Raw genomic sequence first — 26,653 nt, forward strand, 5'->3', positions numbered from 1 at the left:
CGGAGGTTTTTCATTCAGGATCCTCGTCATCTACAGTCAAAGTACAACTGGCTGCTATTTCCAAGTATCATGTTGGCTTGCATGACAATAACATCATGTCTCATAGGTTATGCAAGGCCTTTTTAAGAGGAGTTTTTCTCCTAAAACCGCCTGTGAAACATCCTCCTCCGCAATGGGATCTAAACTTAATGTTGGCATCCCTAATTCTACCTCCTTTCGAACCGTCTGCTACGTGTTCTTTAAAGTTATTGACGTGGAAAACTATATTTTTACTGGCTGTTACTTCTGCAAGAAGAGTTTCTGAGATTCAGGCCCTCTGTATTCGTTCACCTTATCTGGTTTTTCATAAGGATAGGGTTTCGCTAAGAACTTACCCTTCCTTTCTTCCCAAGGTTGTATCTCAAACCAGTATATTAACCAATCTATTGATCTACCAGTTTTCTTTCCTAACTATTCTGACAGAGCTGAACAAAAGCTGCACTTTTTGGATGTTCATCGTCAGCTCAGGTACTACTTGCATAGGACTAAACAAATTAGAAAATCAGACCAATTGTTTGTCTCCTATGCAGAAAACAGGTTAGGTCTTCCAGTTTCTAAAGTGACCTTATCTAGATGGTTGACTTCCACCATTTCCTATGTGTACTCTCTAAGGGGCAAACAACTATCTTCTAAGCCAAAAGCACATTCGACCAGGAGTCTATCCACTTCTGTAGCCTTTCAGGATAGACTTCCCATTGACACTATTTGTGCAGCAGCTACTTGGGCCACGCCTCATACCTTTGTGTCTCATTACAAGTTGGATTTGGCCTCCAGAGATAGGGCCAGTTTTGGTTCCACAGTTCTCAAGAGTCTGTTCCATTGAGCCACCCGGGATACAGGTGCTAGGGACGCGGTCCCATCCAGCAAGAATGAAGGCGAGATTGACAACTTAACATTGGTAAGTTATGTACCTACCATAACGTTCCATGTTAGTTGTCTTCTCGCCTTCTTTCTTCGTCCCTCCTTCCCCTGGCCTGGACAGATCTTGGAGAGTTCCTATTAGATTGCTTCCTCTGGAGCATTGTTATGAGGACTTCTTTTAGGAACCATGGTTCCTAATTATGTTAGGATAGTCTTTAGCAGGGTCAGTTAGCTGCCAAACGAGATCTGAGGTAGTTCCGCCTTGCATCATGGGATATAGGGTTGCCTCAAGCTGGTAAAAGGAGTTCTCGAGCTAAAGCAAGTGCCGAGTCGGAGCCGAGGATCGGCTCCGAACCCATCCAGCAAGAAAGAAGGCGAGAGAAGACAACTAACATGGAACGTTATGGTAGGTACATAACTTCTAATTTTGCTCCACAAGAAAAAAAAAATAGATCTTTATTTAGATCAGTTTTTGTGGTTTTCTTCTCAGACCCTGATCTTTATAAGGGAATGCCAAAGGATTTTGGGTTTCATGGCATCTGTGATTCTCAACATAGCCCTGGCAAGATTCCACAACAGAAAGATACAGCAGTATCTGAAATCTATTTGGTCCCAGTATCACCTATTATCTTTTCAAATATCAGTACTGGGGTTTGTCATAATAGAAATCTTTTGATGGAAACAACAAATATCCATACATTTAGGCCTCCCTTTCACCATCCTTACTCCAACACAGTCAGTTGCCATAGATACTTCAAACTTTGAGGAAGATCAGTTTCAGGATGGTTAAAAGTGCAGAGGGTGTGAGATACCAAGGACAGATGCAAACACATGCACATCAAGGAGATGCTTGCCCTGATCAAGGCACTCAACTCTTTGGACCAGCTTTGGCCCCTGGGACCTCCTCAAGTGGTTACAGATAATCCCACAGTCATGTGGTACATCAGTAGACAGAAACTTTCTTGTATGCTGGGTTTCCACTAATATCCATGGTATGTCTGAAGATTCAGAAGGAATCCCCCAAGATCATTGTGGTGAGTCCCGTATGCCCTAGGCAACTGTGGTTCTCCCTTCTTTTGGAAATGGCCAGTGGCAATTACTGCATGCTTCCTTACAGACTGGATCTACCCACACAAGAATGGGGGTCTTTGGTATACCCCAACACCAATCATTTTCATTTGATTGCCTGGTTGATAAGGTCTTAATTTCTTTTAGTCACCTGTTTACTGAAGATGTGCAGCAGGTACTAATGGAAGCAAAAAAGGCCAACTACTAGAAAATCATATATTAGCAAAATGAAAATGTTTTCTAGATGGTGTCAACGACATACCAAGCACCCATTCAGGGTAGCTATTCTCTGGTTTTACAATATTTGTGTGAATTACTATCCTATGGCCTTTCTATACCATTGTCAAGGTTCATTTATCATCCATTTCAGCATGTCTGCTCATAGATTTTCCTCTTTCAAGGCAGTCTCATGTCAGAATTTTCTTGAAAGGGGTTTTGCATAAGAGACTGCCAAAGTTCCCCTTCATATCTTAATTTTATGCTACAGAAGCTAACACTTGCTCCATTTGAACTAGATAATCTGGCTGACTTGAGGTTCTTAACAGGGAAACCAGTTTTATGGATTGCTCGGACCTCTGCAAGAAGGGTATCCAAGTTGCATCCTCTTATGGTGAGTCAGCCCTATCTCATTTTCCATAGAGACAGGATTTCATTGAGAACTAATCCTTCTTTTATGACTAAAGTGGTATTCAAGTTTACTTCAAGCTAAACTATCCATCTCCCCATTTTCTTTCCTGAACCTAAAAATGAGGGAGAAAGGATACTCCATATCTTGGATGTACAGAGACAAAAAGAAAAAACGGAAAGTGCTTCTTGTGAACTAATAACAGAAATGAAAGCACAATGGTCCCACCGGTTCTAAAACTCAACAGGTTTTAATAACACACACGAACAAACATTAACGCTGACAGATTCAATTTTATGTTTTCGTCCAACAACTTCCTCAGATCATCTGAGGATGTTGTTGGATGAAAATGTAAAATTGAATCTGTCAGAGTTAATGTACAGAGAGAACTTAGCTACTATCTTGACAGAACTATATCTTTCAGATCTTTGGGTTACTTGCTCATTTCTTGTGACGTTAAGAAGAAAAGACATCCCGTGTAAAAACAGACTATATCCAAATGGTTGTCTCAGACTATTACCTTTTGTTAGACTCACCCTAATAAAACTATTCCAGGCAAGGTCAAGGCCCACTCTACCAAGGCCTTGGCTTCATCTATGGCAGTGATGGCAAACCTTTTGGTTTCGGCGAGTCAAAAATTCGGAAATTGCCTAACTTGACTCTGCCGGTGTGTCACCCCCCCCCAAAACAAATTAAAAAACTGAAATAAATAAATAAGTAAATAAAAATAAAACAGCACAGCTCTCAATACATCAGGGATACATCTCAACAGAATATGGGACAAATCTAGAAATAAGTGACATGGACAGTTTTAAACTACTAGTGCTATTAATTTGAGGGGTCTATATCATGAGATCGACATCTTAAAATGTTGACTCTCAGTTGTTCGACATAAAAATATCGAACTCCAACTTTCCCGAATGGCCAAATCACCGATTTCTTTCCACTCAACCTATTCAGGCAATGCCACCTCTTTCACTTGAAATTACTCTATCAAGTGCAAAGAAAGTAAAAGTCAAAAGGGGGTCTCTATTAATGAAATGCATATAGCCTACCACAGGAATGATTTATTCTTGCTTGATGCACTATTTCAAAGGGCTATTGATGAGGGTGAGTTCAGTTATTTTAATGTGGAACACCCTGTCACACCTGTGTTATTTGGGATCCCCAAGGTCCACAAAAGTGTCAACGATCCACCTTTTAAACCAATAGTGGCTGCTAAAGGCTCCAAAACAGAGCCGATAGCATCTTTTGTGGACAGGGGTATCCAGCAGGTGGTGACAGGGGTGGACCACATCCTAAAGGACTCGTGGCATTGCCTAAATAGGTTGAGTGGTGTGAAAAAATTAGAAAATGTGTTTTTCCTCACCATTGATGTAATAAATCTTTTCTCTGTAATGCCACACATTGAGGGAATAGAATATTTCAGAGAAAGTTTGCTGAAGAGCAATAAGTTGAATGGTGAGAAGATTAACCTCCTGGTTGCATTGATCGAGTTAACTTTAGGTAACAACTATTTGAGTTTTGAAGGTGAGATTTTTCATCAATTATCAGGAGTGGCAATGGGGGCGGTGTGCCCCAGGGTTTGCCAACCTGGTTTTATTGCACTGGGAAGAATCTTTTATATTTGAATTTATATTTAAAGACAAAATTATTTTGTATAATCGTTTTTTGGACAATATACTAATCCTGTGGAAAGGAAGTGAATTTGAGGCCGATGAGTTTTTGAAATATTTGAATTCAACTACTAGTTTTTTTTAAATTTACTAGTAACTGGAATGTTGAAAAAATGGACTTTCTGGATATACATTTGATAAAAAACACCAGAAGGACTCCAGAGCAACATTTTTAGAAAGAAAACATATAGCAATTCCTTGTTACACTTTCAGAGCTGTCACCCACACTATCAAAGTAGAATCATTGCCAAAGGCCAGATGGTCAGATTGTCCCACTTGATTAGTAATACTGTAACTTTGGAGGAAGAACTATATACTTTGATAGGTATGTTTGTAGCCAGAGGGTATCCCCTGAAATTATTGGTGAAAGTACGAAATGAGGTTTGCAAGAAGAGAACTACTTAGTTTCCCCCTATTTTATGGGGGGGAGCTGGTGCAAGAGAAGATAAAGGTACACATAAAGTGACGCTATATTACTGAGATTCAACTACCAAACACCTTTTATAGTAGACACACTATGAAGGGTTTGGGATTCCAGTTTTGACACCAATATTAAAGAAAAACTAGGGAGGCCCCAAGAGTAGTGTTTTGTAAGGGAGGAATATTAAAAATATTCTTGAGCAGTCACCCCCGAAACACATCCGATCAAAAATGTATAAATGTGGGACATGCAGGTACTGTAGATACATTAATGAAGGATCTTAGTTAACAGTAGTTGGCTTCAATAGGTCGATTCCTTGCCCGGGTAGGTGTTGTTGCAATACTAGTATGTTGGTATATCTGGCCACTTGCGCATCCTGCCCGGGTTTTTATCTAGGTAAGACCATTAGGAAGCATAAAGAAAGAATAGCTGAACATGTTAGAGCTATTAAAATCAAGGATGCAACTAATGCTTTATATATACATAGTACTGCATTTCCCAATTTTAAAAAAGTTTACTTTCTTTGCACTTGATAGAGTAATTTCAAGTGAAAGAGGTGGGGACAACAAGCCTAGGGTTGAGATTTTGGAATTTATTTGGCAGATTAGGCTTAATGACATTAGTCTCCCCAGCCTTAATGATAGTGCATCCATTTTTCCCTTTTCGAAACAAAGAAGTTATTTAATTTAAATTTGGCTTGATAGAATATGTGTATATTATTTGTAATGTATGTATTTATTGTTATATTTATATTATTTTTTTTATATATATATATATATTTTCTCTTATAGGGGTGTATTAGGTGTGGAATAACATATAATGCATAACATTCATATAAGTATTTGTCTATCAACTGTTATTTTGTATTATATAGACATATATACTTTTTATAATATGTGGAATTTTAAAGTTTGTAGGTAGGTGCTATAATATATATGTAAACATAAAATGTATTTTCTTTAATAAATATAATATGTTTTTAATTTATATATACATACACACACACACACACATATATATATATATATATATATATATATATATATATATATATATATATATATATATATATATATATTTGTATTTAATGTAATGTTAAGTTGTCAATCTTGCCTTCATTCTTGCTGGATGGGTTCGGAGCCGACCCTTGACTCCGACTCAGCCTATACTATAGCTCGAGAGCTATTTCTACCGGCTCGAGGCAGCCCTATATCCCACAATACCATGCGCTAACTCCCCAGAACTCGTTTGCCGCTTCGCTGCGAGGTTGCCTTTTTTTACCGGCTCAGGTCAGTGAAAGAAATTTAAGAAGTCTTCTATTTTTTTTTAGGTAGTTTCTTAGATTAGTTACCTACATTAGTTCCCTTTCGATATTGTTTTTACTTATTAGTGATTTTTCATTAAGCCCTACCCACCCCTTTAGTTTATTTTTATAATCGGGCCTACGGGCTTTAGTCTTTTGTTTACTCCCTCCCTTCGAGTGTGTGTGTTGTTGTTCTAGTCAGCCCCCTTAACTCCCCCTTGTGTGTAAGTTGAGTGAGTGTGTGTGCTGACTGTGTTACTGTATCTAGGACAATGTCCAAAGATGCTAAGGTCTCGGGATTCAAGAAGTGTGACTCGTGCTGTCAGAAAATGTCTCTGACAGACGGTCACACTTCTTGCGTCTACTGCTTGGAGCCTTTGCACCTGCAGGACTCTTGTTCCGTCTATCACAGATTTAGTTCAAGAGTCCTGCAAGAGCGTCGTAATAAGCTTATTTTGAGGGGCTTATTGAAGCCCGATGACTCCCCATCCAAGTTGGGCTCGGGGAAGTCGTCTAAGCCCGCCAAACCCTCGGCTCCAGTTTCTGAGTCGAGGGCTGGTGAAACTGAGATTGCTCCGACATCGGCTCCAGTCGGAGCTGATGCGAGCAAGATCGTACCCGCTCCAAAACCTGTATCGGAGCTGACTTCAGCACGCAAGTGCTCTAGATCTCCCTCATTAGAGTCCGTCCGATCGGCTCCAAGATCACCCCTCCTATCGGACCGGAGTCATGGGACTCATTCCTCCAGGTTGTCTAGGCTTTCTGACCACGATATTGAGAGGGTGGTCAGTAGACTCATAAAATCTCAGGCACTGGCCCAAATGCTCCAAAGCCTGTCTCACCAGACTGTGGCTCCCTCGGTAGCGCCTTCGATTCCTCCTCCGACTCTCCAGTCGAGTTCGGAGCCGGAGTTCGTTGGAACTGTAACCTTGCCCACGTCGGAGCCGATACTTCCTCCTTCGGCTCTGGCGTCGTTGGCTCCGACCTTTTCATTGGTACCGTCCGTGGAGAGGTCCGGGCGCCAAGACTCCATTGTCGGCTCCGAGGGGGCGAGTGGCATTGGACCCTTGTCCGACCCCGCTCTCCCTCTCGGAGCATCAGCTCTGGTTAGTTTGGCCCCGACATCATTCCCGGAGCCTTTTCTGTCGGTGTCGGGGGTGGTTCGGGTGTCTTCAGAGCCGGGAGTGTCTTCAGTGCCTGATAGGGGGGCTTTTGAGGTGATGAGGAGCGTGCTGGATCCAGTGTCTGCTCCAAGGTTGGGTTCTTCAGCTCCTCCCTCTACAGTGCCTGTTATGGTCTCTGGCCATCCTCTTGCAACTGATAGCAGGTATCCAAAGCTCAGGGTATCCACTTTGGGTGTCTCTTCCTCCTCCGAGGCCTCCCCTGAAGCTTCAGGGGAACCCCCTAGGAAAAAAAAGTGCAAGAAGAAGCATGTAGACTCCCCCGAGTCTCTCACTTCGGACACCGACTTGGATGAGTTGGAGGGTTCCCCAAGATCCCCATCTGAGGATGTCTCCTTTTCAGACATCCTAGAGATCCTGAAACAGAGGGGGAGTTGGTCCACCCTTAAACCCTCCGAGGACGAGTCGGTTTACCTTGACGCTTTTGGGTCCCGCCCTTCCACCTCCTGGGTGTCTCCTCCTTTCGACCCACTGATGGAAGTAGTGGCCAGAAAGGCATGGGCAGCTCCTGACTCAATGGAACCTACCCCTAGGAGGCCCTCTAAATTTATTTCTGCTCCAGAGGACAAACCATTTCTGACCAAAGGTGTCTCGGTAGATGCTATGGTGGTAGCAGCCACCACTAAGAAGGAATTAGCTGATCCTTCTGTACCTGTTCATCCTCCTAACAAAGAGTCCATGACCATGGACAGGTACGGTAAGCAGACTTTTGCTTCAACGACCTTTGCCATGCGGTCGCTGAACTATTTATGTCATTTCACCCGCCTTCAGAGAGATTTTCTCAAAGAACTGGGTGAAACCATACAGGATCCTTCTGCTGCGGGGTATCAGGACAAGATTAACTCCCAGCTGGCTACCCTGAATTCCATTGCCAACTCCTCCATGCGGCTTATCTCCCATGCAGCCGATGGAGCGAGTAGGGCCGCAGGCACAGGTGTTGCGTTGAGACGTCATGCCTGGATGCGACTCTGTAATTTTGCTGATCCCTTCAAGGCATCCTTCACCAACACCCCCTTTGATGGTTCAGAGTTGTTTGGACCTCAGGTGAAGAATACCCTCACCAGGTGCGAGCAAGATGGTAAGACTCTCTCTGCCATGGGGGTCCACTTTTCCACACCATCTAGACCTTACCCTAAAGGTCAGAAGGCTGGAAAGATGTGGTTCCACAAACCACAAGGAGTCGCGCCTGCCGCACGTGGTGAACTTCCCCCCAGAGGCAGAGGGGGGAATAATAATAGACGCCGCCCCAGGGGCAGAGGGGGTCCACAGAACCAGGGTTCCAGGGAATCTTTCCCTGACCAACCCTTTCAGCATCCCTGAAACGCTGACCGACTGTCCACCTTCGGAGGCAGTCGGGGGAAGATTATCTCTGTACCCGGAAGCCTGGCAATTCCTCTCTCAAGACAATTGGGTACAGTTGATCATATCCGAGGGTTACAAGATCCCCTTCATTTTCCCTCCAATCCAATCGCCAAGATCCCTCCCAAACGTACCACCCAGACAAAGGGGTCAACCACAGCTAGAAATAAAAAAGCTGTTAGAAAAAAGAGTCATCCAGGCAGACCCAGCAGACCAGCTAGTATCCGGAATTTACTCCAGGTTCTTTTTGGTACCAAAAAAGACAGGAGACTGGAGACCCATTTTGGACCTCAGCAGACTGAACAAGTCTGTGCAGAAGTCAAAATTTCGGATGGTAACACTGCAGTCCATTCTACCCTTTTTGGGCAGAGACAACTGGATGTGCTCGTTAGACCTTCAGGATGTGTACTATTATATAAAGATAAACAGGCGCTCCAGGAGGTTTCTCCGCTTTCGACTGGGAGCCAGTCATTACCAATTCAGAGCTCTGCCCTTTGGTCTCACCACAGCCCCCCCGGGTGTTCAGCAAATGCTTGGCAGTGGTCACGGCTCACCTGAGACAAAAAGGATTCCAGTTGTTTCCATATTTAGACAACTGGCTCATTACTGCTACCACCAAGCAGCATCTTATAATAGCCAGAGATTACACCATTCACATTTGCAACAAACTAGGTATTTCCATAAATTTTGCAAAATCCTCTTTGTCGCCTTGTCAATCTATAAACTTTATAGGTGCCGTACTAAACACCAGAGAAATGTCTGCAACATTACCACCTCAGAGAGTGACAGACATAAGGCGGAATGTTCAGTTACTGTTTCAGTCCAACAGAATTCAAGTCAAGTTAGTACTGAAAACGTTAGGCCTCATGGCAGCGGCGATCCTTCTCCTCCCCTTAGCTCACTTCCACATGAGAATTCTCCAGTGGATGCTTTTTTCTCAGTGGTCCTTTCAACACCTCCCAATGACTCACAACATCTTGATAACCCCATCTTGCAAGAGACACCTCTCCTGGTGGATGGTCTCCCCTCAACTTCTTCAGGGCAGACCCTTTGTTCTCCCCCCTCCAGTTGCCACGGTGACAACGGATGCCTCCCTGATCGGGTGGGGGGGCACTATCAGGGGAGGACTGTCCAGGGCACATGGCAACATTTAGAATGCCACCTGCACATAAATGTCCTGGAGATGAGAGCAGTGCTTTATCGTTGCAAGCCCTTCAGGACTCTCTTCCCACCGGGACTATAGCAGTTCAAACAGACAATATGTCTGTAGTGTGGTACATAAACAAGCAGGGCGGAGCAAAGTCCTACCCCCTATGTCGAGAAGCACTCAGACTTTGGCAATGGGCGATCTCCTCTCAACGGTTTCTGATAGCAACGCACATCCCCGGGAGATCCAACGTCATAGCGGACAGACTGAGCAGAACAATTCTCATGCCTCACGAGTGGTCTCTAAATCTAGCGGTAGCAGAGAGAATTTTTCAGAAGTGGGGCCAGCCTTGCTGCGACCTTTTCGCAACCCCTCAAAACAGCAAGTGCCTCGACTTCTTCACACTCTTCCCTCTACCAGGCCATCCCCCCAGAGACGCTCTCATCCACGATTGGCCTCGGGGTCTTCTATACGCATTCCCCCCCTTTCCGTTGATTCTGCAATTAATTCAGAAAGCAACCGCATTGAGATCCAAAATGATCCTCATTGCCCCGTATTGGCCTCGACAAGTATGGTTTCCGTTCCTGCACCTACTGGAACAGCCCTGGCATCTAGAACCCCTTCCAGACCTTTTGATCCATCTAACGGGCAAGCTGCACCAGTCTCTTCGTTCCCTCAACCTCACAGCTTGGTTGCTCCACTTCCAACCATAGCCAGGCTTCCCTTTATTTCTCTTCCTGTCCGTGATATCATTCTTGCTTCCCATAAGTCCAATACTAGGAAGACTTATGTGAGCAAATGGAAGCGTTTTTCATTCTGGGCAGAAGCTAGGTCCTTAGATCCTTTTAATGCACCAATTCATAAAGTTCTAGATTTTCTAGCAGAGCTTTTTCATTCAGGATCGTCGTCGGCCACTATCAGAGTACAACTGGCGGCCATTGCCAATTTTCATGTGGGGCTATCGGAAACAAATATTATGTCCCACAAACTCTGTAAAGTTTTCCTCAAGGACATCTTTTTGCTCACACCTCCCTTTAAGGATCCTCCTCCACAATGGGATCTAAATTTAGTATTAACGTCATTAATTCTCCCTCCTTTTGAACCTGCAGCTTCTTGCTCCTTCAAACTTCTCTCTTGGAAAACTCTGTTTTTGGTGTCTATAACATCTGCCAGAAGGGTATCGGAACTCCAAGAATTGTCTGTCCGTCCCCCTTATTTACCTGATATAGAAATGCAATGTTCATTTTTCAAATGCTTCTAACTGCTAGTAATTGTATGATGTGTTATATTTTACTATATTTCACTATTATCTTATAACAAGCCATATTTTAATTATATTTAACACTATTTTTTTCTCTCTAAACTCTCTACCCTGTTTATAGCTTTCTGCCCTGAGTTATCCCTTGCGAGTAAGCCCACGAGGATACCTCAAATCTACCTTCGAAACTCAGCTCTCTAAATTGCTCCAGCAAAATAACAACAATTAAAGCAGGCTTCTCAGCTGCCTCATTCCCCTTTGTTTTCTGGACATAATACCAAGTGGAAACTAAGGAAGTATGTGTAACTACTGCTGAACCCTTAATAACTTAATGTTTTCAGCCTTGATAGCTGTTTTGTAGTACTCTAGCCTGCCAGGTTAGCCAGCAGCCTTAGCTCCCCCCCCCGATCCACACTAGCTGCCCTCTTTTATTCCAAGTATTGCTCCAAGGATATTCTAAGTGGTTCACGACCTTAGACTCCACTGCAAGTTTTCATGTTTTTCTCTTAAACTCTAACCTTCTCCCCTTTCACTGCATCTCATAAACTCCTCTAGCCCACTCTAGCTGTAACATCTCTTTTCCTAATCTCTCTCTCCAGTTTCTCATACTTCACTCTCGCCCAACACTCCAGGTTTTTCTCCCTTCTACTTACCCCTCTGTAAACCTCCTTTCACTGATTGACTCCGGAACCTCTCTGGACCTCTTTGGTTCTTCCCGGTCCGTTAGCCTGGCTCACTCCGCTCCCCTACCCTACCCCCAAATTCCACCCACCCCCAGTGCATCTACCTTTAATTCCCCCATAGGTACACCCTCTGAAACTCTTACCCAATTAAACACTTATTCCCAGTAACTATACCGCCCTATCCCCGCCCACGTTTACCTCTAATTATCTACCTCAGCTATCCCACTTAACCATTAGATTCCTACACACCCACTCCAGTCCCAACTCTATTTTCCACTACCAATCTTATACTTCTATACTTAACCACTCCTATATAAACTTATCTCTCTTACATTTATAAATATCTTATCTACCACATAACAACCCTACATATTTCATAATCTAATACGCTAACTTCTACCTAGATAATACCCAGTTCCTACATACATACTATCCCCTATATACCATACTCCTCTACCTTAATACTACTATTCTATTAACTCTTCCTCATCATGCTCTCTAAACACTCCTTCATTTTCCTTTCACTATTTCTACTATTCACCCTATCCTCTTTCTACCATCTTTCCCAGCCCACAATTTCCACCCACTCCCAACCCTTTCATATAACTAATCCTCACAACTCACCTTTCTCACCCTCATACTCTCTTATTTCCCCCCATTTATACTCCTCAGAAAACCTCCTTCTTTTTTGACACAAACTTATCTCCTACCATGCTAACATTTTCACCATAACTGCTAGCAAAGCCCTCCAATTCACAAAACAACCCAATCTCATCTCCTTGCTAACTACTCACATAAACTATTCCATACTACACCTAATTAGCACTCTCATATCGGGAGACATCCATCCTAATCCAGGCCCCACCACTACAACCGCTATAAATAAATCCCTATTATTCACTTCCTTAAACTCCCAAAGTGTAGTAAACAAAGTCCCAAACCTTCATGCTTGGCTCACACACAATAAACCTGACATCCTCACTATTTCAGAAACCTGGCTAAAACCACACATTAAAGACTCTGAAATAGTTCCTCCTAACTACTCCATCATAAGAAAAGACAGACCTCACAAAAAAGGCGGAGGAGTAGTCCTTCTATATTCTTCCTCCCTAGTAGTTACTCCATACAACAAACCTATTCCACACTTTAACAACGCTGAACTTCTCCTTACCCTACTACAAATCAGTAATTATAAACACATTTGTATAGCTTCCCTTTACATCCCCCCAGGGGATAATATCTCCACACTTGAACTTATCCTTTCCTGGCTATCCAGTAACATTAGCAATGAAACCATAATCCTAGGAGATGTAAACATTAACTGGGCCCTTATACAGTCTCCTACAAACCCCATTAACATCAACCTCTACAATTTCTCACAACTGATCGCTTTGGTAACCCACCCTTCCAAAAACCCCTCCAATGGGAGTATATTGGATTGGATTCTAGTCTCCCATCCTCACTATTTCACCAACAGTGGCACTCTTCCCGACCCACTTGGTGACCACATACCCACCTTTACCCACCGGCTTCCCACTATCCTTCAACGAACCCATAACTATATTACAATCCGTGACCAAAAAAACTTCGACCCAATAACCTTTTCAAACTCATTACAAGCAATTAATTGGAATTGTTTAAAAACACTACCTCTTGACAATGCAGTCTCATACTTCAACTCAACATTCTTAAAATTACTAGACTCCCAAGCTCCCTTATGGACAAAAAGAATAAAAACTAAATCAGCCCCATGGCTTTCCAAAACTACTCTTGCTATCATGAGACAGAGAGACAAAGTCTGGGCACGCTACCAAAAACATAAGACAGCACCACTCCTTAACGAATATAAAATGCTCTGAAATAAAGTAAAGAAACTGATTACTTCTGATTGTCAAAACTACTTCTCTACACTCCAAAACCAAAATATAAACAACCCTCAAAAATTCTGGAAAGGGATCTCTACTCTCCTCCACCTCAGCAAACCAGATACTCCTACCCCAGACCCAAATGCTGCAGAACATGATTTAGCCACCCAATTTAATTCTTTCTTTATTGACTCCATCTCCAAACTGACCTCCTCATTCTCCAACACCTCTCTACTATCCAATACCCCTCATCCACCCCACTCTCTCTACTTCTATACCCTACTCCGCACCGACTAACGCCTCTGCCCCCTCTTCTACACAAACTCTATCCTCATCACCACCACCCCAAAATTCCCCCCCTCCTGACTGCACCCTCTTCACATTAAATCCCATACCTACATCTACTATTAAGAAACTCCTTCAGAAATTGAAACCATGTACCAATGCTCCTGACAATATCCCTTCTTACTTTCTCAGTATAGCTGCTGAAACTCTTGCCTACCCCATTAGCATCTTAATTAACCGCTCCCTACAAGAATACACAGTTCCCCAAATCTGGAAACAAGCCTTCATTATACCTCTACACAAAGGTGGTAACAATAATAACATTACTAATTTCCGTCCCATAGCCATCCTGTCCCCCATTTCTAAACTCCTAGAAAAATGTGTCCAACTTCAACTCCTCCCTCACCTCCTAGACAACCATCTTATTACTCCCACACAGCACGGTTTCAGACCTAATCATAGCACCATGACTGCCCTCCTCTCCTTCCTTGAAATTGTAAATAAAGCCTGTGACTCTGGACAAATTGTTTCTACCTTGCTTCTTGACCTCTCCAAAGCCTTCGATATCATCTCTCATAGCCTGCTCTTAACTAAACTCTCCAAACTTAACCTATCTTCCTCCTCTTTGAACTGGTTCTCTAGTTACCTATCTAACAGAAATCAAGCTGTAAAATGGAAAAAAGCTACCTCCTCTTTCCTTAGCACCCCTGCAGGAGTTCCACAAGGCTCCATACTGGGTCCTCTTCTCTTCAATATTTTTATAAACGACTTCCACAAATCAATTCCATTCTCTAGCATCATCCAATATGCGGATGATTCAACTATCATTTGTTCTGCCTCTTCTATCACTACACTACAAAAACTTACTCAAGATGCTTTCTCTTCCACAGAGCAATGGATGCTAAGTAATCATCTAGCTCTCAATGCTACCAAGACCAAACTTATGTTATTTACTCCTTCTAAAATCATCCCTCCCGACATGAGTACATTCTTAATTACTAGTCTACACAACTCACCTCTTGAAATAGTATCAGAGACCAAACTACTTGGGGTCCAAATCGACAACCTACTTAAATTTAACTCCCACCTGCAAATAAACATCAAAAAAACTCATCAAAAACTTGGCATGCTTTATAGACAGAACGCCTACCTCACATCTGCCACTAAAATCACTCTCTCTACTTCCTTCCTTATCCCATCCCTTCTCTATGGCGCCCCACTACTAACTAATCTTCAGTCCTTGTTAAAAAAACAGCTTACCTCCTGCTATAACAAAATTGCAGAATTCGCCACCAGCCAAAAGTCCTCCACTCACCACTGTTTCGCCCTCCATAAACTAAAATGGCTAGAACTTACCAATCAACTAACTTACACTCAACTAACTCTAGCCCATAAGCTTATTCTCAACCCCTCCCTCTGTCCCTCCCTTTCCTCTGCCTTTAAAAAGCACCTACCTAACAGAGTTCTAAGGTCAAATAATCAAAATCTACTAAAAGTGCACAAACCTACTCATCCCCCAGGCAAAAACCTTCTTTCCTTCAGCCTCGCTCGCCTCTGGAACTCCCTACCTCCACTCATCCGCACCACCTCTAACCACTCTACCTTCAAAAAGTCTCTTTTCTTACATCTAGCATCACAGTGGGAATGCTCTTGCTCCCACCCCACATAACTAACCCTACTTAATCTCCTTCAATACCATATCCTACTTTACGTAGCTACTATGTTTGTTAGCTAATCTGTATTAATGTTTACATTTATTCTATTACCAGTAGGTTTCTTCTTAATGTATTAACTGTTATGACTGTATTCTATATGTGATTAGTTTTATTTTTATTCTGCCTACATAGTATTAATAACTCTCTGTACCTAGATTGTCACTGTCAAATGTTGAATGTATATTTTGTTTTGGAACTTTTCTCCCCAGGGCTCCATTGAAAACGAGTTCTTTATGGCCCAATGGACTATCCTGGTAAACCAACTGCAATAAATAAATAAATAAATTATTTGGTTTTTCATAAAGACAGGGTAACTCTCAGAACGAATCCTTCCTTTCTACCGAAAGTTTCTTCTGAATCAAATCTGAACCACACTATTGACTTGCCTGTTTTCTTCCCAGATTATTCAAACAGGGCTGAACAGACATTACATTCCTTGGATGTTCATCGCCAGCTGCGATATTATCTAGACAGGACAAAACAATTCAGAAAGTCAGAACAGCTCTTTCTCTCTTATGCTGAAGGAAAGAAAGGACTCCCAGTATCAAAGGTAACTCTTTCCAGATGGTTGACATCCATCATTACCTTTGTCTACGAGTTGAGACACAAACAACTCCCGTCTAGACCTAAGGCTCATTCAACCAGGGCACTATCAACATCAACAGCTTTTCAAGCAAGGTTACCATTAGATGCCATATGTGCAGCAGCTACATGGGCTTCTCAACATACTTGTATTACCCATTATAAGCTTGATATAGCCTCCAGAAATAGGGCTGACTTTGGTTCCACCATACTCAGGAGTTTGTTCCATTGAGCCACTCAGGACCAAGGTGCTAGGGACGCTGTCCCATCCAGCAAGAATGAAGGTGAGATTGACAACTTAACATTAAGAAGTTATGTACTTACCATAACGTTCCATGTTAGTTGTCTTCTTCTCGCCTTCTTTCTTGCGTCCCTCCCTCCTGCCCCCTAGCCTGGACAGAATTGAAGGTCTCTGAGTCCTTCTATTTCATGTTATATAGTCTTTCACGGTTACCCCGTATCATTAGTGTTACCAGCAGGGAGACCATATTTGATAATAATAATAATAATAATAATAATAATAATAATAATTTTATACTATGTGTTAGCTACCAACGAGATCTGGGGAGTTAGCGCATGGTATTGTGGGATATAGGGCTGCCTCGAGCTGGTAAAAATAGCTCTCGAGCTATAGTATAGGCCGAGTCGGAGCCGAGGGTCGGCTCCGAACCCATCCAGCAAGAAAGAAGGCGAGAAGAAGACAACTAACATGGAACGTTATGGTAGGTACATAACTTCTTATTATTGATTAATTGGATTACTTGATGGTTTTAAGATGATTGGTTTGAGCATGGTGATGTCAGAATATAAAAAAATTATTTTGAGCCTTTCATTGACAATGAAAAAGCCATTGGGACATGGTGAAAGCACTTAGTTTTTGAAGGCTTATTTTGTGCATTAAAAAGCGGATTTACTATTCTGTTTTCAGATTTTATTTTGTTACTCCAACTGCTAAGCTAGAAGACTTCCCTCCAACACAGAAAGGCTTGGGGGCTCAGAAGCTTACATACAGTCCTGGATACAGCAAATCTATATCTGGACTGGACTAGTTACAGGAAAGGTGGGAAAAGCACAAATGCGGTCTTTTAGACCAGAAACTTGAAAGATATGGAAAAAATTGCCCAATCAGCCAATAAACTACAATTTCTGGGCCAGAAACCACTCATCTTGTGGTAGATAGGCTACCTAGTGCTTACCACTCCCACTGACATTTTGCTGAGATGCTGGGACCCACAAACTGCACCCACATTGAAATAAAGGCTGCTTCTGGTGACCTATGAAGAAGATAATGCATAGAGTATTATCTGCAATATGTCTGTAGGCCACCCAGGCAGTTAACACGATTCCCACATATGGAACATATCTGACCTTTATCAATGGTTTGTGAAGGGTTTGTGAAGGGTGACTTTCTCCAGCTGCATCTTATTGACAATGTTGGATATGCCTTGGAGCCTTGGTTGATGACACTCACTTGAAATCTACAGAGTGTGACAGACCATGGATACAACTGCATCCTGTCACAAATATGGTTCACTGTAGAGCATAGGTTTTTGCTGCAGAAGACATCGGGATTTTTCTGGTGGCGCTATGCAGTATAACTCTGACACATATGTTAAAGTATTCGCAGCATGTATTGTTATACAGCATGATAATTAGGAAACCACAGCAGAAGAGAGGCCAAATGCAGGATGAACATCTCCCAGAACAGTAGAGGGTGGGCCAGCTGAGTCAGTGAAGGACCTGGCGGCAGGGGATGAACATGCTAGATGGAGACATACAAAGTATGCTGTGGCTCTGGTAAAGAGGCAGCAGCTTGCATGTAGCTTCTGTCCATAATAAAGCATATGCACAAGTAAAAGTGATGCAGGCAGACTTAGTACCAGACTCTGTTCACTCACTCATAGGCTGACTACACAGTATCAGACACAGCTTACCCAAGTAAAAAAGTACAAAGGGCAGCATTCAGTTATCAACATTTACATATGTGGGGGAGTTAGCACAGGTGTGCATTGTCTTCTACAGGGATGTAACTGAAATCTTTGGGATGCAATATGTGTGCATGTGTGTGTCAGAGGGGAGAATGGACGGGATTGCTGTAGAATGCTTTGGGATTGGCCATTATCAGTGGTCATCTGTGAGTGTGAAGGACTGGGACCTGTAGTGCTCTGTGTGTGTGTGTGTGTGTGTGTGTGTGTGTGTGTGTGTGTGTGTGTGTGTGTGTGTGTGTGTGTGTGTGTGTGTGTGTGTGTGTGTGTGTGTGAGATCCATATGGACAGGAGAAGGCATCCCTAAAGTCAAGGTTCTCCCATCAGAGACACATTTGGTAAGAGACATTGGTCAAGGTCACACTGCACACTGAAATCTGGCCAGGGTCATGTTATAACCCAGTAAAATCCTCACAGAAGCAGCTCCCATAGGCAGGGGTGCACACAAGATACCTGTTCATTTTCCATGCATGATATAGACCTGTCCATTAGCTTGAGCTGCAGTGCAGCAACTATTGCTGAAGCTGTATTCCAGAATACCCCCCCCCACACACACACACACAAAACACACACGCACACACACACACACACACAGACACACACACACACACGCACACACACACACACACACACACACACACACACACACACACACACACACACACACGGGCACACACACGGGCACACATGAAAGCGCACACACACTATTACAGTGTCAAGGTCATGTTGTACAGTAAATCTTGAAGTTCTATAATATGTCCCAGCATATCACAAAGCAGTCCTGGTCTGATATCTTTAAGTGTTACATTTCACAATTACTTTGGGTCATGCCTTCTATTAACCTTCACAGTAGTTGTGCTTCACTGAGTATTTTAACCTTGTTAAAAGTCCTTACAATTGCTGCACAGTTCATACCTCTCAACCACTCAGAGCAAGAAATCTGGACAAAGCCATAAATAAAAGTGGGACAAAGGCCCAAAAATAGGGACAATTTTTAAATATTGCTCTTACAAACTTAGGAAGTTGATAGAATAACAGGCTTTACATTAGCATGAATTTTCTGAATGATATGAAGTCTGAAATTCAAATGTCTGTCACTATTTTTTAACCTCAGTCTTTAATGATTTGCCACTAATTTGCCAGAAAATCACAATTTTATGAAAAACAAACCAAAAATATGTGGGAAAAATCTATACATTCTGTAAAAATCTGTATATTTGAGAGGTATGGCACAGTTCCTTACATCAAGTATTTATACAAAGAAACAATTAGCAGCTTATGGACATTGAAGTGTAAGGAAAATGTTGCACAGAATTTCAGCAAGTAGCAAGTAGTAATTCTTCTTTCCTCAATGTAAATCGACTTTCAAAGGTGAAGTTCATTTCCCTAACAGAGCTTTATGTTTTCTTCCAAAGCTAGGTGAACCTCTCTGCAACTGCCAGTTTTTATATTGAGCAGATTCTGGCCTCTGAGCACAATGACTATGCAGGTGAGGGCTAAGTTCATGAATATCTCTAAATCGTTCATTCTACTCATCTTGCTTAGAGGCAGAATCTCAAGTACAGCGCTACACAGCATCATGAACATGCCCGAGTAACTCCAAGGTGCTTTGCACATGTTTTGATGTGTTTGTGCTAGCAGGAGGTTCCCTGGACTTCTCTGGTTCAGTCTGCTAGCCAAAGAGTTGCTGAGCAGCACTGACTTTCTACTAGTTGCAGTACATGCTGTAGGGCTGAACTGTTGTTGCCACATTTTACACCTTTCATTTAATCTCTGCACATGTTTAGAATGGATTATCCATGCCAAACCCTGCAATTGGCAATGCAGCTAAGTTGCTATACATCACAAGACAATTCTTGAAAGAGGAAATTGGCATGACCATAAGATGCCCGCTTTTATCCTATGGAATGAGACCTAGTCTATGACCATGGATTCAGATGGCACATACAGAAGTCTACTTGGGGTATAAATATACCTATGCAAAGGCATCCAAATGAAAATCTTGAACTTTCTGGACTTTGTTTCATACATGGGAACTATACATATGTATTTTCATTGTTCCTTTGTCAGTACTACTCCCAATCTTTTCTAACCTCTTCTGACTGATTCTTATAGTTATCATGCAGTATTTTATATGCCCTACTAAGTACCTTTTTTAACAGTAGCTTTTGTTCTAGACTTGACTAAAAACTTTACTAGGATTGGTCGACTAAAAACTCTACCAGATTTGGTCTTTCACTTAGAACTCCCAAATCCCTTTCTTTTTTCCCATACTCTTATATCAGTCCATGGTAGGGAAGGCAGTCTATAACCGGCATTCCAAACTCCAAATGTTTTGATAATGTTCCAGTTGTAGGAAGTCCTGCAATTTTTTACACTCTTCCAGAGACTTGAAGAATGAGCATGTTTCAGCAGTTAGTAAAATGTAGTAATGCAACAGCAGTTTTTATATGTACTTTTTAAGTGAATTAGAGCACCATGACAAATGATTCCCTTCATTTTAGCCCTTTGTCTGTTATCTCTGGGTTTGTACGTGATTAGAAATTAAATACATTTTTGAGATTCAAGACACACATTTGAGTTTCATACTTTCTAATAGACCCCCTAAAAATGCATCAACACATTGCCTGTGATCATGCCTTGCTTTTAACAGGAGCTGGGTGACACAAGAACACTATGGGTGCTTTTTTTAAAAGTAAATTTACCAAAAACCGATTCCATTGTATGACCCCCCCCCCAACTATTAATATACAACTGTGTAAATCAGGCAAATAGCAAAACAGAAGAAATATTCTATTTATATTCCATTTCAGACCTTTGCACTTTATCTTTAAAAGTATAGTTATCCCTTCCTCAGTATTAGTTTTGGACACACTCACCCAATAGTATGCTTCTTAGGCAGTTTAACTGTGGAGGTCATGTCATCACCTTTAGTTCAGAGTGTATAGCCTATCAACTGTTTAATTCAAGTTACTGCAGTACTCAGGATATGTGCTTGTTCAATGCTGGGTGCATGGTTGCACTAGTGCTGCCAGAGTGGCACATATAGCATATTTGCCTTTCATGCTGCATGATCAGAATGATGTGGTTTATTTTCTTACCTCAAGTGCTTTAATTCAGTCTACATTACTGAAAATATTTTTCAGAATAAGGTGAGAGATGTACACAATCGTCAACAAACATATATGTCCACACATTAAAATAACAGGATAACTTCTGTAGTGTATATGAGAAGACATGTCTAAATATTCCCACACACAGACATTACTGTATTCAATCCTACTGATGGTGCATGACTTCACTTGACAAATATAGGCAGTACAGTTAGTATACACTTACACATACAATTGGTGTAGTCTATAGAGATCACACGTATCAGCTTGCATATGTCTGCATTTGTAGCAGATGTGTTATGCTCTTTGATGTTTTTGTATGAGAATACTGCAGCTGTAATTGACCTAGTATATTGTGATGCCCGTGCATTGGCCCAGTAAGGAAGGAGCCTCAATCCTCACCACTAGCACCAGTGAGGGGCATGCACATTGGGAAGGATAACAAGTACACACACAGTAAAGTACAATTTCCCTTAAGAGCACATAGAGATCACAGTCAGTCTGGGGCTGGTTTCTCCCTTTCTCTCCAGATCCCCAATAAGACTCCCCACTGGCACAGCTATAGGGTGCAGATCTCAGCCTAGTGGTCATGCCAAAACCTCCAACACCATCTCTGTCCAGCCGGTGCTTCATGTCCCTGTCCAAGTAGCTGACACACACACACATTTTGAGATATGAGTTATAAACAACACACAGACACTCCTGGGGAAGGCTGGCACAGGTTTTCCTGCTATGCCCCCTTCTCTCCAGACTATAAGGTAGAAATCACTGCCATCAACCACTAATATCAACTACTATAAGGCCCTTCCCAAAGGGTGACCAATTTCACTGTGCAATATTACTGTTATCCAAATAGTAAGTGTGACCTAGGGCTAAAGCTATTGGAGTGGCTTGGACAGTATCACAAATTAAATGCAATGTACTCTAAGAGCTTAAATTATCTCTACACAAAACAGTGACAGTTGAAAGATTTAAAAATATTTAATAATAAATAATAAAACCACAAGACAAATCTTATTACTTCAACACAATGACATTACAGAGTTTAGAAATCACAGGAAAATTCTTTAAAACAATACTGTAGAATAGTCTAACATAAATATAGAAAACAGCTAGACTAATCTGGCTAAATTTCTATCTAACTATAAGAGAAATAGTAAGATCTAAGATCCTACTTAAAGAGCAAAGGCAGAGTGCTGGTGAATTGATGTCAGCTTTAGACAACATCCATAAATGCTTAATTCTCTCTCTGATAAAGTCTTAAATTGATAACACAGTACTGCTGAGTCATTTTACATTACACCATTCTTGACACTTCTCTGGGTCCCAGGCTAACAGAAACTCAGAATTTACATTTCTTAGCAAGCTGCACCTGGCCAGGAAGCCACAGCAATAAAAGACATTATACTAATGTAAAACCTTAGTAATTATCTCTTAAAACAAGACAATAGAAAGAATTTCCTGGCCCAGACATCCTGTCTCCGAGCTTGAGGTCAGTCATACAATGCTTGACTTATCAGCTTTATTCCAGCAGAGTGCACTGTGGTCATATTTTTGAAGCTCAGTACACCATATAGTTTAATCATAACATATAGTTCTCTTTACATTTGTAAACAAAGCCTGTGGATTATATTAATATTTACACGACATAGAATTATCTACAAAATTCTGTCTAGCTAGGCTGGCAGCTTTCACACATATTATCATATTTATGTAGTAGTGTATTTCATAGTATGTTTGTATTTCTCCCTCTCTCTCTTTTTCCCACTGTCTGTGTCACTTTCCTTTCAGTTCAATTCATTTTTTGGGGTTGCTATGTTATTTGTTGCCATTTATTATCTTTTCTTTTCTCTTATTTTTACAACAGAGTGTTTACAGCAGTACCAGTGGCTATGCAGAGGACCACCAGACACCACCATTCCACAATATAGAGTACATCTGCAGGTTAGCCAGCCAGGGCTGCCTCCACAGAAACAGCATCAGTGTAGGCTGATAGACCTTTTAGCACTACCCCTGTTGAGGCTTCTTGTTTGGTGCACTCTTGCTCCCGCTGGTGGCTTTGCCAGGAATATCTCACCCAGAAAAACATGACCAAGGTGGTGGGGAGCTGATGGACAGGCATCTTGATGCTTACATCGGCCACCTGGAAGGACTCTCCTTGCGGCTTGCAGAGTAGAGTCCATTGTTGCTGCTGTCCACTCCATCACATTCATGACCCATTGGTGAGGGTGGACAAGATGGTGTCTGCACTCCCACTGGGTCTGACATGAGGAGGGTAGTGGTGGTCATACCCACCCTATACCCATCCCAGAATTGCCCTTTCTTTTGTGTCTATGCCCTCCATTGTTTGTTGTCTTGTTCTCCCTATCACCATTGTCTTCTCTGTATTTGTCTCATGTCTCCTAGTCCACTGTGCTCCCCTCCCTCAGTGTATTGTAACCTATTCTGTCTGTTTATATGTTTGTGCATGTGCCCCTGCTATTTACTCTAGCTTTCTTGCTACTCTTCAACTTTCTTACTTCCTACCCCACCTCATCTTCTTGTTATATAGAAAATGAACACCTGTTCCAAAAAATATTTTACCCTAACTTTCTGTCCCCCTTCCTGTTATTCCTTAGCAGTTAACCTTATGTGCATCCATCTGATTGCTTTCACCTTTTCTGTATTGTCATATACTCCTATTTCCATCACCTTAATTTGTAAAAAAATAGATTATTCATGTACAGTGAACTCTTTAAAACTAATGAATCACATTGATGTGCATCCATATTTTGATAACTGCAGCAGTAGCCTTAGCTATATGGGTTGTATCCTGCCAAGGATATAACAACCAGACAGATTCAGGGCACCTTCCATGTACCAAAACTGGCAAGCAACTCAAGCTAAGCTGACTAAAAGACATGTTTGGGCACAAAGTCCTTCAGAGCTTTCCTGCCACCAAAGAGGCTTTTGAGGATTGATAGCTGTATGCTCCTCTGAGGCTTTTGAGGATTGATGGCTGGCCTGTGCTTTCTTTTGTTGGGTAGATAACTTCTCTTTGGGGAAAAATTCCATTTTCTTAAATGTATTGATGTTTTATTACTTTCCTTTTTAGGAAAGTTGTTTTTAAGCTAAGAGTATTGTGTTGTATTTCAACTGACTGTTTCAAGACTGTAATGGAGAACTCTTTTCTTTCTGTCAGTTTAAAAGTAGTGTTAACTAACTGAAAACCTGTTTTCTGTGGAGAAACTGTAGGTGGCCTAAATCTTTGGAAGCTAGCTGGTAGTTATATATTTAGCAAGATATAACCCATATAAGGCTACTACAGCAGTGATCATTCAAACATCTACTGTTATGGTAAGTTCAACTTACACAACTGTACTTTCCCAAGATTTAATAGTCTCATTGCTTAGCCACCACTGGAGGAATACATGTCCTCTTTGCAGGCCCTGCTCAGGCTTCAAACAGGTTTCTTAATTAGTTGCTGTTTTTCGCACATCTATTTTTCACTATATTAATTGTTAATGAGCTTAGAGCTTCACTGTGCCTGAAACGTAAAGAGAGGTCAACTCAGCATAAACAAGGATGACATGTTTCTGAATTGCAGGGCTTTTCACAGCTTTTTTGGTTCAGAATTATTAGTCCTAGTTCTTTGAAAATGACTTCATAACTGTATGGTTTAAATACTAGATTGTCTCCCTTTTATGTTCTAAAGGAAAGACTGTATTGATTTAGCATTCTTACCCTTTTTTCTTAGGAATGATTCCTTCTGCATGAACCCATGTATTAATTACTCCCACTTTTAAAAGGCTCTATTTACCCAATGTGCCCATTTGCACTTCTTGTCATGTTAGCTGCAATGAGGAAAGGCCTCATTACTGGCAGATTTTCATGTCAGTGAATCACAGTTAAATACAAAGAAGTGCAGATCAGCATTTCCCATGGACGTTAGCTGTGACAACAGCATAGTGTAAGCATGGGTATCCATTCTCCCCTCAGTCACACACACAAGCACACAGTAAAACACACACATATACACACGACACACACAGCACATACTCCTTGCCTGGTTCATGTTGTCAGATTATCCACAATGCCTCCTTTTCCCTGTCCACAAAATTCAGGGATGATTACAGTCAGTTCAAAATGGCAGGCATTCTATTTTCACGCTTTAAATTCACGCTAAGGCAAAAGCTTACAAGGTTGGGAGGTATGCCTAGCATTTCCTATCCCTGTCTCTCATATGTGACATAGGCATTGCATAATGCCTATACCCCTAAATACAAGCATAACAAGTACCTGCTGTAATAATGTATTAATTAGTGCAGCAGGCTAATGCAGAGGTTTCTCACATCAAAGATGCATGGTTCAAATTATTTTCCTTTCCCCCCTACATATTTCTGTAGTTTGCTTTTAAATTATGATGTGAAGTTGTCCTATCTCACCTTCATTCTTTACTGATGGGTTCGGAACTGATCCTTGTTCCGACTCAGCCATTTATTAAAGCTCAAGGACTTCAGCTAGCTCTTGGTTCACTCCCTATCCCATGATGCTGCAGGGGATTCCCCAGATCTCATTTGCTACTGAAATGGCTCGAGCGTCTGATTTGCGCTCTGGCTACGTCAGATTGTTCTTTTTTCTATTTACAATTTAAATGCAACATAAATTGTTAAATATCTTATACTGTTTTAGTAGATTGGTAGTTTCCTTTCCTCTACGCATCTTTACAATGCTTCTCCCTTTAGAAATATAGTGATTGTCGTCTCCTGTTTGGCCAACTGTGTTAGGCCTCAAATCCCCTATCCCTTTAATGTTAGAGTGTGTTTTATATATTTAGATGTCTACATATTACGTAGTCTTTCATAACAGAGTAGTTTAAAATTTTTAGGTAATTAATACTTTTTTCTTACTTATCAGCCTGTGTTTAAGGCTTGTGTGTGTGTGTGCATGTGTGTGCATGTGTGTGTGTGTGTGTGTGTGTGTGTGTGTGTGTGTGTGTGTGTGTGTGTGTGTGTGTGTGTTATTATAGATAATGAGCCCCTTTTATTTAGAGGGATGTTCTTTAATATTACATTATTACTAGTCTTGTATTTTTGACCAGAGTGCTATTTTTCAGCAAAGAGTGTGCGATTGTTTGTGTGTGAATTCCTAGATGTTATGTTGTCCATATCTCACCTTCGTTCTTGCTGTTTGAGTTAGAGCCAACTGGCTCCGACTGGCCTCAACTATACTATAGCTCGAGAGCTTTTACTGGCTTGAGGCTCGCTCCTACCCCAGCATGCCTAGCGGTAGTTACCCAGGTCTTGTTTGCCGCTTGCAGCGTTGAGATTGTGGATGCTGGCTCAGGCTAAGTGTTTTCTCTTTTTATACTTTTGAAGTAAATTTTTTGCATTTATATTACCTAACTTGGAAACAGTAGTTGTCCTTCATTTTTCTACCTTTTTCCTATCCTGTCTGAGTGACTGCTATTGTGTAGACTAACCATTTTTCTCTCTGGCCTTTTTTTCC

The sequence above is a fragment of the Protopterus annectens genome, chromosome 1.part0 (assembly GCF_019279795.1).
Source record: "Protopterus annectens isolate FY-2018-M chromosome 1.part0, PAN1.0, whole genome shotgun sequence".
NCBI classification, from domain to species: Eukaryota; Metazoa; Chordata; order Ceratodontiformes; family Protopteridae; genus Protopterus; species Protopterus annectens.